General features: G+C 45.3%; 2 long non-coding RNA genes across 2 annotated transcripts in view; one reads left to right on the forward strand and one right to left on the reverse strand.

The window, feature by feature from the left end:
• Positions 1–817, reverse strand: part of LOC140688105 (uncharacterized) — a 147,257-nt gene extending 146,440 nt beyond the window's left edge. The window contains exon 1 of the long non-coding RNA XR_012062852.1: positions 689–817. This is a non-coding gene — a long non-coding RNA (uncharacterized lncRNA). The remainder of the gene's footprint in view (positions 1–688) is intronic.
• LOC107034814 (uncharacterized) lies at positions 208–6,994 on the forward strand. Its single transcript, XR_012062848.1, has 2 exons — positions 208–960; positions 3,949–6,994. It is a non-coding gene; the product is annotated as an uncharacterized lncRNA (long non-coding RNA).
• Positions 6,995–11,419: the final 4,425 nt, after the last annotated feature.

Genomic DNA, 11,419 nt, shown 5'->3' on the forward strand with positions numbered 1-11,419 from the left:
TCTCTCGTTTTATTTAATATGTGCATCAATCCCTTGGTGAACCTACCACCATTACCATTTTAGAGATGAATAGCTGCCTTTTAAAGTGAATGTTTTAAGTAAAGCAGCGACCCCATTTAAAGTAAAATACTGATAGGAAAACTCGAGCCAGGGTGTGCACCCGGTGCCAGGGGAGCCCCAGCGCACCTGAGGGGCAGGTGTGAGGGCCCAGCAGCCCTCCCCTCAACTCAGTCGGGCGCCACCTCAGTCCTGGGCTCTGGATCCCACAGGCCGCCCCGCTTCACTGTGGTCACCTCAGAAGGAGGATGCGCCCCAGCAGCCCGCGTGAGCTGTGCGCCACGGACTCTTTCCAGGCCTCCGACGCCCCCAACAGCCTTTCTCCGCTGAACCGGCTGCGCCCCGCCCCTCTTCCCGGAAGTGCAGCGTCTCTTCCCGGAAGTGGCTCTCTCCACTTCCCTGGGCGCCAGGGGACGCTGTGCGCACCGGCGCCTCAAGGGCACTTGCCCGAGGCAGCGCCTGTCGCTGTTTCCAAACGCACCACCCCAACCCGCACTTCTCCAGGAGGCGAGGGGCCACGCAGGAGGCCGAAGGGCTGCCCGCCCCGCACGCCCCCACCTCCGGCGCGGCGGCCACTGCTCCGAGGGGCCTCTGCGTTCCGGGAGGACGCGGCGCGTAGTCCGGGCCTTACCTCCCCGACGGGCCTCGGGGCCCTTGATGGAGGGGCCTTGGCTCCGCAGGGCTCAGGCCTGGGCCTCTCACGGCGCCGGGGTCTGGGAGCTCTCGCGACGCCCCTCGGGGAGGCTGAGGCACGGTGCTTGGGGGGCGAGCATCCCCGGATGGGATCAAAGCCCGGGCCTCCAGGACGCCGGTCAAGTGCGCCCCCTGCCTGTCAGGCGGAGGCTCGGGCTCCTTTGTCCTCAACTAAGCCCTGGAGACAAGTGTTTCCCAGGAGGATGCGAGGTGGGTTGAGGTGCTATAAGCGCTTATTTGAAATGCTTATTTATTCTTTGGTTTTTTAGAGAAAAAGTTACAGTACAATCCCCTTTCTCTAATATTATTTTCTATAAGGCTCTTTATAAGTGAGTAGTTAGCATTGGTTTAAATAAATAATATACAGATGTTGCAAAAAAAATCTCAGTAGTGCTACTCTAATGATTAAAGTCAGGGAAAACTATCACCCTCTCAAGGGTAAGCAAAGGAATTCGTGTGTATGATGGAAAATATTATTTGTCAACTTGAGGGTGTTTGGGGATGAGATTAATATTTAAATCAGTGATCTTTCCCTCCATAATGTGAGTAGGTCTCATCCAATCTGCTGAAGGTCTGAATAGAGCAAAAAGACCCACGACCCTGAGCAAGAGAGATTTCCCCAGTGAAATGCCTTCAGGCTTTGTCTGTACCATGGGATCTCCTGGGTCTCCAAGTGCAGACTTTGCACTTGCTGGCCTCCATAATCACTGTGGTGTTCCTTATAATTAATGGATTAATTAACTTGCTATTGGTTCTGTTTCTCTGAAAAACCCTGACTACTAGAGTGGGTCATCTCAAATGGTCCTCCCAGCTTCCACTCTGGCTAAGGATGTGAGAGGACAGCAGGGGAGAAAAAGCTTGACTCTTAATACCTGATGCTCCAAGATTCTAAGGGGTGGGGGGGGTCACTCCGTGCCCTATTCACTAGCACATTCACCCCAGCTTCACTGCTTCTGTCCTTCCTCCTGTGCCTCACACCAGGGCCCTGGTGGACCAGGTCTTGGAGCACTCCCACTGCTCACTCTTCCTGGAGGAGAACTCTGTAGTGCAGTGTAGATGGAGTCTGCACCCAGGTCAGGATATCTAGTGTCCTGGAACCTTTCCCTCATGACTTTGCAACTTGCTTATCAGAGTCCTTCCCCCTTCCTGGAATTCTATGGTATCTATAGGATAAGAGGGCCTGACTTGGATGGAGTCTAAGGCCTCTGCAGAATGTGAGTGGCTTCCCCTATCCCCCTGTGCCTCTTTCCACCCCTCTCCTGTATTTGTCCCTGAAATGGTTGGTACATATCATAAGAATTGGCTCAGGTCTGCCCAGCTTCTACTGGGAACTGCTGAGGTCCTCCACGCCATGGCAGGGACCTACATCTGGGCAGGAAGGCCTGCTCCAGCCCAGAGCTGCCATTGGGTGGGTAGAGCATTTTACCTCTAGAATTTTATTTACCATAGAATACAATGTATGGGACCAAAAAAGGAAACTGATTGTAGAAATGTGAGAATAGGAAAATTAGACCAAATGTGAATATTTGGCCCACGGACAAGGATAAATTTCTAGACAAACCTGACTTTGAAAGTAGGACTGTTTCCCAGGATGAACCCCTCAGACTGATACCAGATTGACTAACTTTGCTTCCAAACCTAGGCAGTGCTTTTACACACATGAGACACATGTGAGCAATGTATGCAAGGCTTTGATCTCTGATAGCACTGGCTTTAACTCCTCCAAAATGCCACCAGTGCCAGATGTCTAAACACACTAACATTTCCCCTATTTAGCTCCTGAGTCAACAAAAGTGGAAGCTGGAAGAGAGAGGAGTAACTAGCCCGAGGGCACATGGTTTATCCTTGGAGGACTCTGCACTAGAACCCAGGTTTGAGTGGCTGGCTAGTGCTCAGCCCCAGCTCCAAGGTGCTCCAGGGCTAGGAAGACAAATGGATTTCAAAGCAAGAATCCAAAGCCCAGGAGGAGCTGAAGATAAGACTCCATCATATCACCCATCCCTCTACCTCCTCACGGGGTAACGCATAAGCCACCCCAACAAAAGAGAATCCTCTGTCCACCAGAAAAGGGCTTAAATCGCCCCTCCATCCCCCTGAGCCTTCACCCCAGGGTCTGACACTTTTTACAGATGAAACGTTATTCTCTGCTCTGCCTTCAGATGTCAGCACTGAAGTGTCCAGCTTGCGTCAGCAGACCCAGGTGTATTTCCCTCCCTGTGCCTTTAATGTCTGTCTCCCTGTAAGCACAGGACCACATAGCAGAGCAAGGGGTCCCCAGCTGCAAACTTCCACCTCTCCTCCCCCTCCTACTTCTAGCCATTGACAAACCTAGATATACAGGGTTGGGGGGGGGCAGGGGGGAGAGAGAGAGATGGATGATACATGAGCAAAAGAGTAATAATAATACTGTTATCAGTTGTTATTTATCAGCCCAGGGGAAGGGACCAGGTTTCCACAGAGGAGGGCCTATATCACTACGGTGTTCCATGCAGTCTGTGCCAGGGCTGTCGCTACACTGAGGCTGACAGGAGGAGCCACTGACCTCCACCATCTCCCGGCCACAGTGGACAGCCAGAGCTCTGAGACTCAAGTCAGCCGGCCAGCCTGTGACAACCAAGCCAGCCTTGGCTCAAACTGGGGCTCCAGGCCCAAGGAAAACATCCCTTCGGTTCCATCTCTACTGAGGAGCAGACCTTGACATCTGTGAAACACAGCCACCCAGACATAACATACCCCAGAAGGGGCCGAGCCTAGGAGCTGTGTCTCAAAACTCCTCCAGAGCCTTCCCCGAGACTCCTTTTGTGCTTCTCTGGCCTGTCTCTCCCTATGTCTTCCTCAGAAGAGAAGGGGCTGAGGGGAGACAGACACCAGAAGTGAGAGAATGAGTCTGAATACATGACCAGATCTGAAGGTACCTGAGATGCCTCATTTTTTGGAAGTGAGTAGTCCTAAGTGTGCTATAGGTCCTCTGTGAGCTCTCAGGACTCGCCATCCTGAATGTCCCCTGGGGCCGATCCAGCTCTGCGTTCTGTGCCCACAGGCCAGAGACACCAGCAGCTAAGACCCTCCCGCAGGCGTCCTGTGCTGTAATTCACAGCGTGCATCACAGCTTGTTGTTTTTGTATGTGATTATTTGATTATTAAATTACTCAAAAACCACAAAAGTCAGGAACTAAATTGAATCTTGTTATTCCCTAGACACATGCCCAGGACTCAGCACAGAGCAAGCTCATGTAACATCTATTGAATAAACACACAGGAAGGAATGAGAACCCATCAGTTCTGAGTGCCACATTTTATGAGAGGAGCTGACAAACTATAGCATAACCAGAGATGGCAGCCAGGACCTTGAGTGTTCTGGAGACCTCGTCACATGACAAAAGGTTGAAAGAACAGAAGAGATAGACACAGAGAAGAGGAGATGGAAGAGGGAGCTTGGACAATTGTTTTGTGAAATCACACGGAGGAATAATTTGATGAGCTTTGATTTATATTGTTCCAGAAGGCCGAGTGGGAGCCAGGGAGCAGAGCTCCCAGGGGGATCGTAGCTCCAAGCAGATGGCCATTCCCCACGGCTGGAACCACCCAGGTAGGGGGCAGGCTGCCTCCTGCAGAGGGCCTCCCCCACCAGAGGGGATGGCCACTCAGAGGACGGACACCACCAGGGGGAGGGGCACAGGATGGGCCTGCACCAACTGCTCAGACTACCTGGAAGATTCCAGATTCATCTCTCCCATGACGCAGGAGGAGAACAAGTTTTCATGTGACATGAGTCCTGTGAGGACCTGAGCAAAACTATGAAAAGGGAAAATCCGACTTCAGCGTCCCTCACTTACCTTTTCAGAACCTTATCATCTCTGCTTGTAAAACTCCTAACACTAGCATTCTTGTCTTGGATGTGAGTAAAGGAAGAAAAGAACTTAAGAGGTTACTGCCTTAATATATGCCAATCCGCACTGGGAAAGATGGGGCCTCGTGAGACCAATGAGCAGACCTAGTGGTGGGCCTGCAGCTCAGTAGCGTCTGAATGGGAACGTCCTCCGACCGACCAGCCGACGAGGGCTCCGGCACAGCACTAGTCAGGGGCACCGGGGCTGGACTTGGGGGCAGAGTCCTGGGTCTGAGTCCTGGCTCCGCCTGACACTGACTGCGCCAGTTACGCTGCTGGTTAGTTTCTTAGCTTCTCTCAGCCTCACTTCCCTCACCTGTAAAACAGGGTTACTGCCCCCCTTGTCGAACACAAACATGCAAGGAGCAGAGAGAGGCTGTCTGAGGGGGACACAGGGGGAGAAACACCAGCTCTGACCCAGGCAGAGGGCTGAGCTGGGCTCTCCGCCACGCCTGGTCCCTGCCGGGAGCCCGGTGCTCCCTCCTGGCTCCTGGGCTCCCCGGTTCTCTCCCACCATCCCAGGCATGCCCAAAGGCCTCCGAACTCCCTCCCTCCCACAACCTCTTCCAGCACCCCAGAGGATTTCCTCCCCCTCCGCCCTTCCCATCCCCAGAGGCATCTGCCTGCTTCAGAGGGAGACAGTTCCCATAAAGGAAAAACCAGCTTAGCCAATTCAGGCCACTAAACCCTTGGGTTTCTTTATGGCAAATAAAGGGCTTCCTTATTCTACTGCACAGAACTGACTCAGAGCAAATTAAAACTGATTTCCACCTCAACCTGATGACCTCGCTCCTCACTGATGAGATGACAACACACACACACACAAAAAAAATCAGCTAAACTGCAGAACTGGGGATTTACTTGAGATTCAAGACATATTTTCTGACAAAAACAAACTAGTAAGAAAATGGCATCTCCTGGCTGTTCTCTCTGTGTGCTGCTTTTTTGTTTTGTTTTGTTTTGCTTGGCGGGGGGCAGAGAACTGGACATTTCTAGTATAGATTAAATCACAGGTAGCCAAACTTTTTCTATAAATGGTGAGGTAATAAATATTTTAGGCATTTGTGCCCAAAGATATTACATAGGTGCTTACATATGACAAGAGAGAAAACAAATTGCCACAATTTTTTATTGATAAAACTCAAAACATAAACATAATAATTGAATACAATTTTTGCAATACAGGTCTAACAATGAGAAAAATGTAATTCCTTTTTAAGGAGTAACATTTCATTTAATTGAGGTTCAAAATTACTGCTCCCTTATCTTCAAAATCCATTGCAAATGTCCATCTGCTGATGCTGCTGTGTAATGAGATTCTTCCATCATTAGAAATGCCTTTTCACACAGACAGATATTGCCAAATAGTGACATCAATCCATAATTATGATTTTAATTAAGGAAATTCATCACTTGGAAGTTACTAATAGGCTTCTACTAGATTTATGTCTTGGTATTTTCCTTAAAACAGAGCATTACATTAAAGAGTAATTCCTTCCAACTGAAGGTTTAGGAAAAAGCTCTTCAACTGCATGAATTTTGAAAAAGAAATTTCCGCTACACTTGCATTGAGGTCCAAAAAAAAAAAAAAAAACACTGCTGGAACTGTAATTTGAGCTCAGAATATACATCTGCTACAAATTTGTGTGGCAATGAAGACCCCACTTCTTATTTTAACCTTGTATAGCACAGGAAGCCTGTAGAACAGTTTGACATGACTTGTGATTCAAACAGTGTTAGCTGTCTTTGAAATAATTTTACCACAGTGTAAGTTTCACCTCTAAGCGCTGTTTTCCTTGTAACTTTAGGTTGAATTCGTTAGGATTCAATTACCGAGTCTGCCACAAAAGCTAATTTCCAAGGCCATCTGTGTTCAAAACCAGTGGACGAGGATGATTCTTCTCCTTCAATAAACATTTCAATCTCAGCCTTGATCTCAAGACTTCACAGTGAAACATGGCCACTGTTCAGCCATCGAACTGTTGTGTGCAGGCAAGTGAGGACAGCAGCTTCTATTTCTGACCCAAAAACCACGGAAGTGAGGATGGTTAAGTTCATGAGAGCAAATTAAGTTCACCACTGACACCACTGGTTCAATAACATGATCCAAACGTTTCCTTCAAAGTATGACTGGGATTTCAAAATTGTAGAATAGATAAACAAGATTACACTGTATAGCACAGGGAAACATACACAAAATGTTACGATAAATCACAGAGAAAAAAATGTGACAATGAGTGTGTATATGTCCATGAATGACTGAAAAATTGTGCTGAACACTGGAATTTGACACAATTACATTGTAAAATGATTATAAATCAATAAAAAATGTTAAAAAAAAAGAAAAAAAGAAAAGTATCTGCTGGTGACTAACACAATAATGAATCATAGACTTTAATGACACATTTTCATGAGCTTGAAAAATTTTCCAACTCAGCCCTTTTCTTCTCCAAATGTATTTTTACCATTAATTGTAACACAGCTTGCAGATTCCACCTCAGGGAATTAGTACTTTCTCTGCTTTGAAAATATCCATGCAGGCAGTTGTTCCACACAGACTGTTCACGGAGGCTAATTCTTTAGTGTCTTCAAACTCAGCATTTACTCCTCAATAAACAGCAACTGAGCAGCATCAGAAACATTCTGTCAACTCCTCAAGAACCAAAGAAAATCACTCAGAATTACTTGCCTTGTTTTTAGCTGAATATTGATGTTGTAGCCTCTCTTTTTCCCAAAAGCCTAGTCTTGTTAAACAAATTTATTTCCTCTGGACATATTTCTTCACCTGCTGCAATCAAATATAATTTAATTAACTCACCACTGGTAACTAGTTTTCCTTGCTTAGCTAACAAATGGGCCATTCAGAAACTTACCTTGGTTGTGGTCTCATTTTCATTTTTTGTAAAGAAATTCTGCTTCCTGCCTCCAACCGTGCCTTCCTTCCCCACCCCATTCAAATGCCCAGCAGTGCCAGGTGCAGATGCTCACCCCATTCATGAACTTGATTGCCTTACAGTGTCCACAGTCTGGGACACATGCAGCAGACCCTCAGATCAGTGGGGATGTTAGAGGTTGTCTGGTCAATTTTCCCTGACTCCAAGCAGCCCTGACTGCTAAAATTAAGTTTTCGTGTCACAGATAGTTTATTGGGACGCAGTGATGCTCCTTTGTTATGTGTTGTCCGTGGTTGCTGTTGTGCGGTAGCAGCTTCACATCTTCACACCGGTGCTGGGTCAGCTACATGTGCAGTTATGACTTGACGGTGTTTCCAGTGCCAGGCTTACCATTCTATTGTAACATAATATTTTTTTTGTTATTACCAGTGCACACCTATCAGGTCAAAGCAAAAGAAGAAAACTAGACTTCAAATGTTACACTTTAGGGCACAGAGAAGTAGAGGGCTTTTCGTTGGTGTTGTTATAGAAATAGAGGGCAAAGTATTACATTTATTATGCAGTCACACTACAGCTGTGCTAAAGCAATGTAATGCATATCGATGTTATCACACTAAGCACCCATCACAACGTTCCCAACTTACAGGGAGCAATGGGCAGAAAAATTAATATTTAATGTCAACTATTTCATCACAACAGAATTTCTTTACAGAAAAATGAAAATGAGACCACAACCAAGGTAAGTTTCTGAGTGGCTTAATATTACAAATATATCAGTTCATCCCAAATTAATCTAGTAAATAAATCTGTAAGTTTAATACAACAACAAATACGTCAAAAAATTTTGTTGAATGTTTGGAGATAGGTGATAACCTTAATCTAAAATTTTTATGGAAGAATAAAGATCTATGAACAGGTAAGTCAACATTTCAAAAGAAGACCAAAGAGGAGGAATGTGCCCCAGTAGGTATTAAGACATATTACACAGTCATAATAATAAAAAAGTGTGATATTATTGTAACAACAAAGAAATCAGTGAAACATAATGGAGAGCTTAGAAATTTAATCATGTTTACGTGGGAATTTAGTATACAATAAAGTAGGTACCACATATGAATGGAAAAAGGAAAGATTGCTTAATAGATGGAGTTGCAAACCTAGTTCACACTGTAGATTAAAATAAAATTGGATCTTTACTTAAAGCTACACCAAAGGTAAACAGCAAATGCAACAAAGATCTAAATGTGAAATTTAAACAACAAAGTAAATAGAAGAAAATATAGGAAAATATCTTTGTAATCTCAGGGCAGGAAGACATTATAGACAGAACTTAACATGTATACAACATAAAACAAAAATAGTGATTACTTTTATTGCATCATAATTAAAGAAGTCTGTTCACTGAAAGTCACCGTGAATAAAGTTAACAGACAAGTAACAGATTGGGAGAAATTATCTGCAATGTCCACATCTAACAATGGACTAATATAAGAATATACAAGGAACTCCTTCAAGTCAAAAAAATTAACATAAAAATGGGAATGTGCTTGAACAGGTAATCAAAATACTTTAGAAACATACACAGAGATGCTCAAACTTATTAATCAGGGAAACACAAATGGAAAAAACAGTGAACTAGACTAGATAATGCTAGGTGTTGGCTGGGGTGGATGTGGGTTTAGGAAGCGCTTCTGGTAGGAAAATACAGTAGTGCAGCTGTTTCAAAGAGAAATCTCAGTATTTAGTCAACTCAAGCATACACATACCCTAAAACCAGGCAACTCTACCTCTGTGTTTGGAGCCTGCCAAACACACTTCTCAGAGAGCCATAATGGATATAAGAGGGTGTTCATAATGGCACTGTTTTTCATGCTGGGGAACTGGAAGCAAACTGAGTGTCCATTACTGGGGAAGGACACAGTATACTGAGTAGGGGCACAACATGGCTCAGTCACAAGTAGTGGATGGATATACACAGAGCAGGATGGATGCTAAGTGAAAAAGGTAAGAAACAGAATGAGATCTACCACATACAGCTCTACACAAAAGAAAAGTACACAAAATAACAATGGATATTTTAAAGAACTTACACAAATTAAGAAATCCATGGTAAACTCCTTAGAACAATTGTCTGGTAGGGGAGGCACAGAGGAATGGGAGTAAAAGTTAATCAATCAATCAATCATTCCAAAAAATATCTGTACAGACCAATAGTGATAATACGCCATGAAGTGAAAAACATGATTGACTCAAATCTCTACAACTGGAACTTTTAAAAAAAAAATAGACCTTGGTGTCCTGGGTGTTGATGCTCTCAAGTCAGCAAAAAGTCTGGAGCCAAAGTCTATGAAATGTAATCATATAAGATCATAACACCGTCTGTGAGGAGGCGAGAACATCTCAGGAAAGGTGAAGCACGGGAGAGAATGAAGACCTAAGAACAAATGGATTCTGGAACTCTGACTTCAGAAGATAAAAGGAAAGTTAGTTAGACAAGGGAAAACCAAATCCTTTTCTAAATAGGAGCCATGCTTAGGCTGCCGGGTAGCTTCCAGTGTTGAACACGGCAGGGCCACAGACACACACTCCTCTTTCTGTAGAGGCTCCTACAGACAGCCCTCTAACATCCTCAGGCAGGTCCCTGCCCTTGCTCACAAAAGAATGTAGCCTTAAAAAAAGATTACAATTTGATGAATATTGGTTCAGTCGTCAGTCTGGAGGGAAAGGGAAGCCAAGGAAGCATTTGTAGGGAGGGCCTGGTTTTCCTCCTCCTCCCCTTTCCCTATTATCACTCTTTCTGTAACATGCCCTGGTTATTTTGCTGTTTTTTACATTTATTATAAATGTAGAACACAGTAGAAAGCAAATAGCAATTGTATCAGTTAGCTCTACTCCCATCTGAAGTAACAGAAAAACTCAACTCGAACTTTATTAAATGAAAACAGGAATTTATTGGTTCACGTGATGGAAAAGTCCTACATGGGTCTTGCAGACAGTACTCCCTCCAAGGCGTGAAGGGTATCATCAGGGTTGAGGGAGCCTCTCAGTTTCTACCTTTGCTTTTCTCTCTGTGGACTCCAGTTTTGGAGTCATACTGTTGTGAACTGCTGCAGCAGCTCAGCCTATATGCTTCCAGGCTCAACTCTCAAGGTGTCGGGGGTCAGGCTGGGGGGACATGGAATGCTGTCCCTTTACTGGTGGTCCCCCCAGTGTCCTGAGATTCACTCTGCCTTAGTCAGCCCAGGTTACATGCTCATCCACTGTTGCCCAGTAAAACTCAGACACATTCTTCACCTCGGAGTCAAAGCAAGATCCTCCGCCCCGCTCCAACCACATGCAGTAAGAATGGGAAATGGATGAATTCCCACATGAAAATCAGAACTGTTGCAGAAGGTAGGATGTATACAGGGGAGGTAAAAACTAAATGTACCTGGAGTAATTTCACCAAGTTTTTTGGTATTTACATTTATCATTCACTACTTCCCTGAAGCTACTCTTTTCCTAAAACAGATGAAAACCTTCTCCCTGATCTCCCAGAGTTAGTAAAGGAACCCAACAGATCACCCAGCACCCTGAAGGACTTTCAGCAATTTCACAAGAGAAAGATCCAGGAAAGATTTGATAGGTGAATTAATCAAGATGGTAGAGTAAGAGCACACGAAGCTCCCCTCCCCCCAAGAACACGTCAAAAATACATCTACATGTGGAACGATTCTCATAGAAAACTAACTGGAAACCGGCAGGAGGACTCCAGTACAGCCAAGGCTGTAAAACAGATACATGCATAATCCAGCAGGAAGGGAAGAAGAGCAATCAGTGGGAGGGGACTCAGGGGAAAAAGGAGAACACAGAGGAGGACACCGCCCTGGGGAGTGAGCAGTGAGAA

The sequence above is a fragment of the Vicugna pacos genome, chromosome 21 (genome assembly GCF_048564905.1).
Source record: "Vicugna pacos chromosome 21, VicPac4, whole genome shotgun sequence".
Lineage (NCBI taxonomy): Eukaryota > Metazoa > Chordata > Mammalia > Artiodactyla > Camelidae > Vicugna > Vicugna pacos.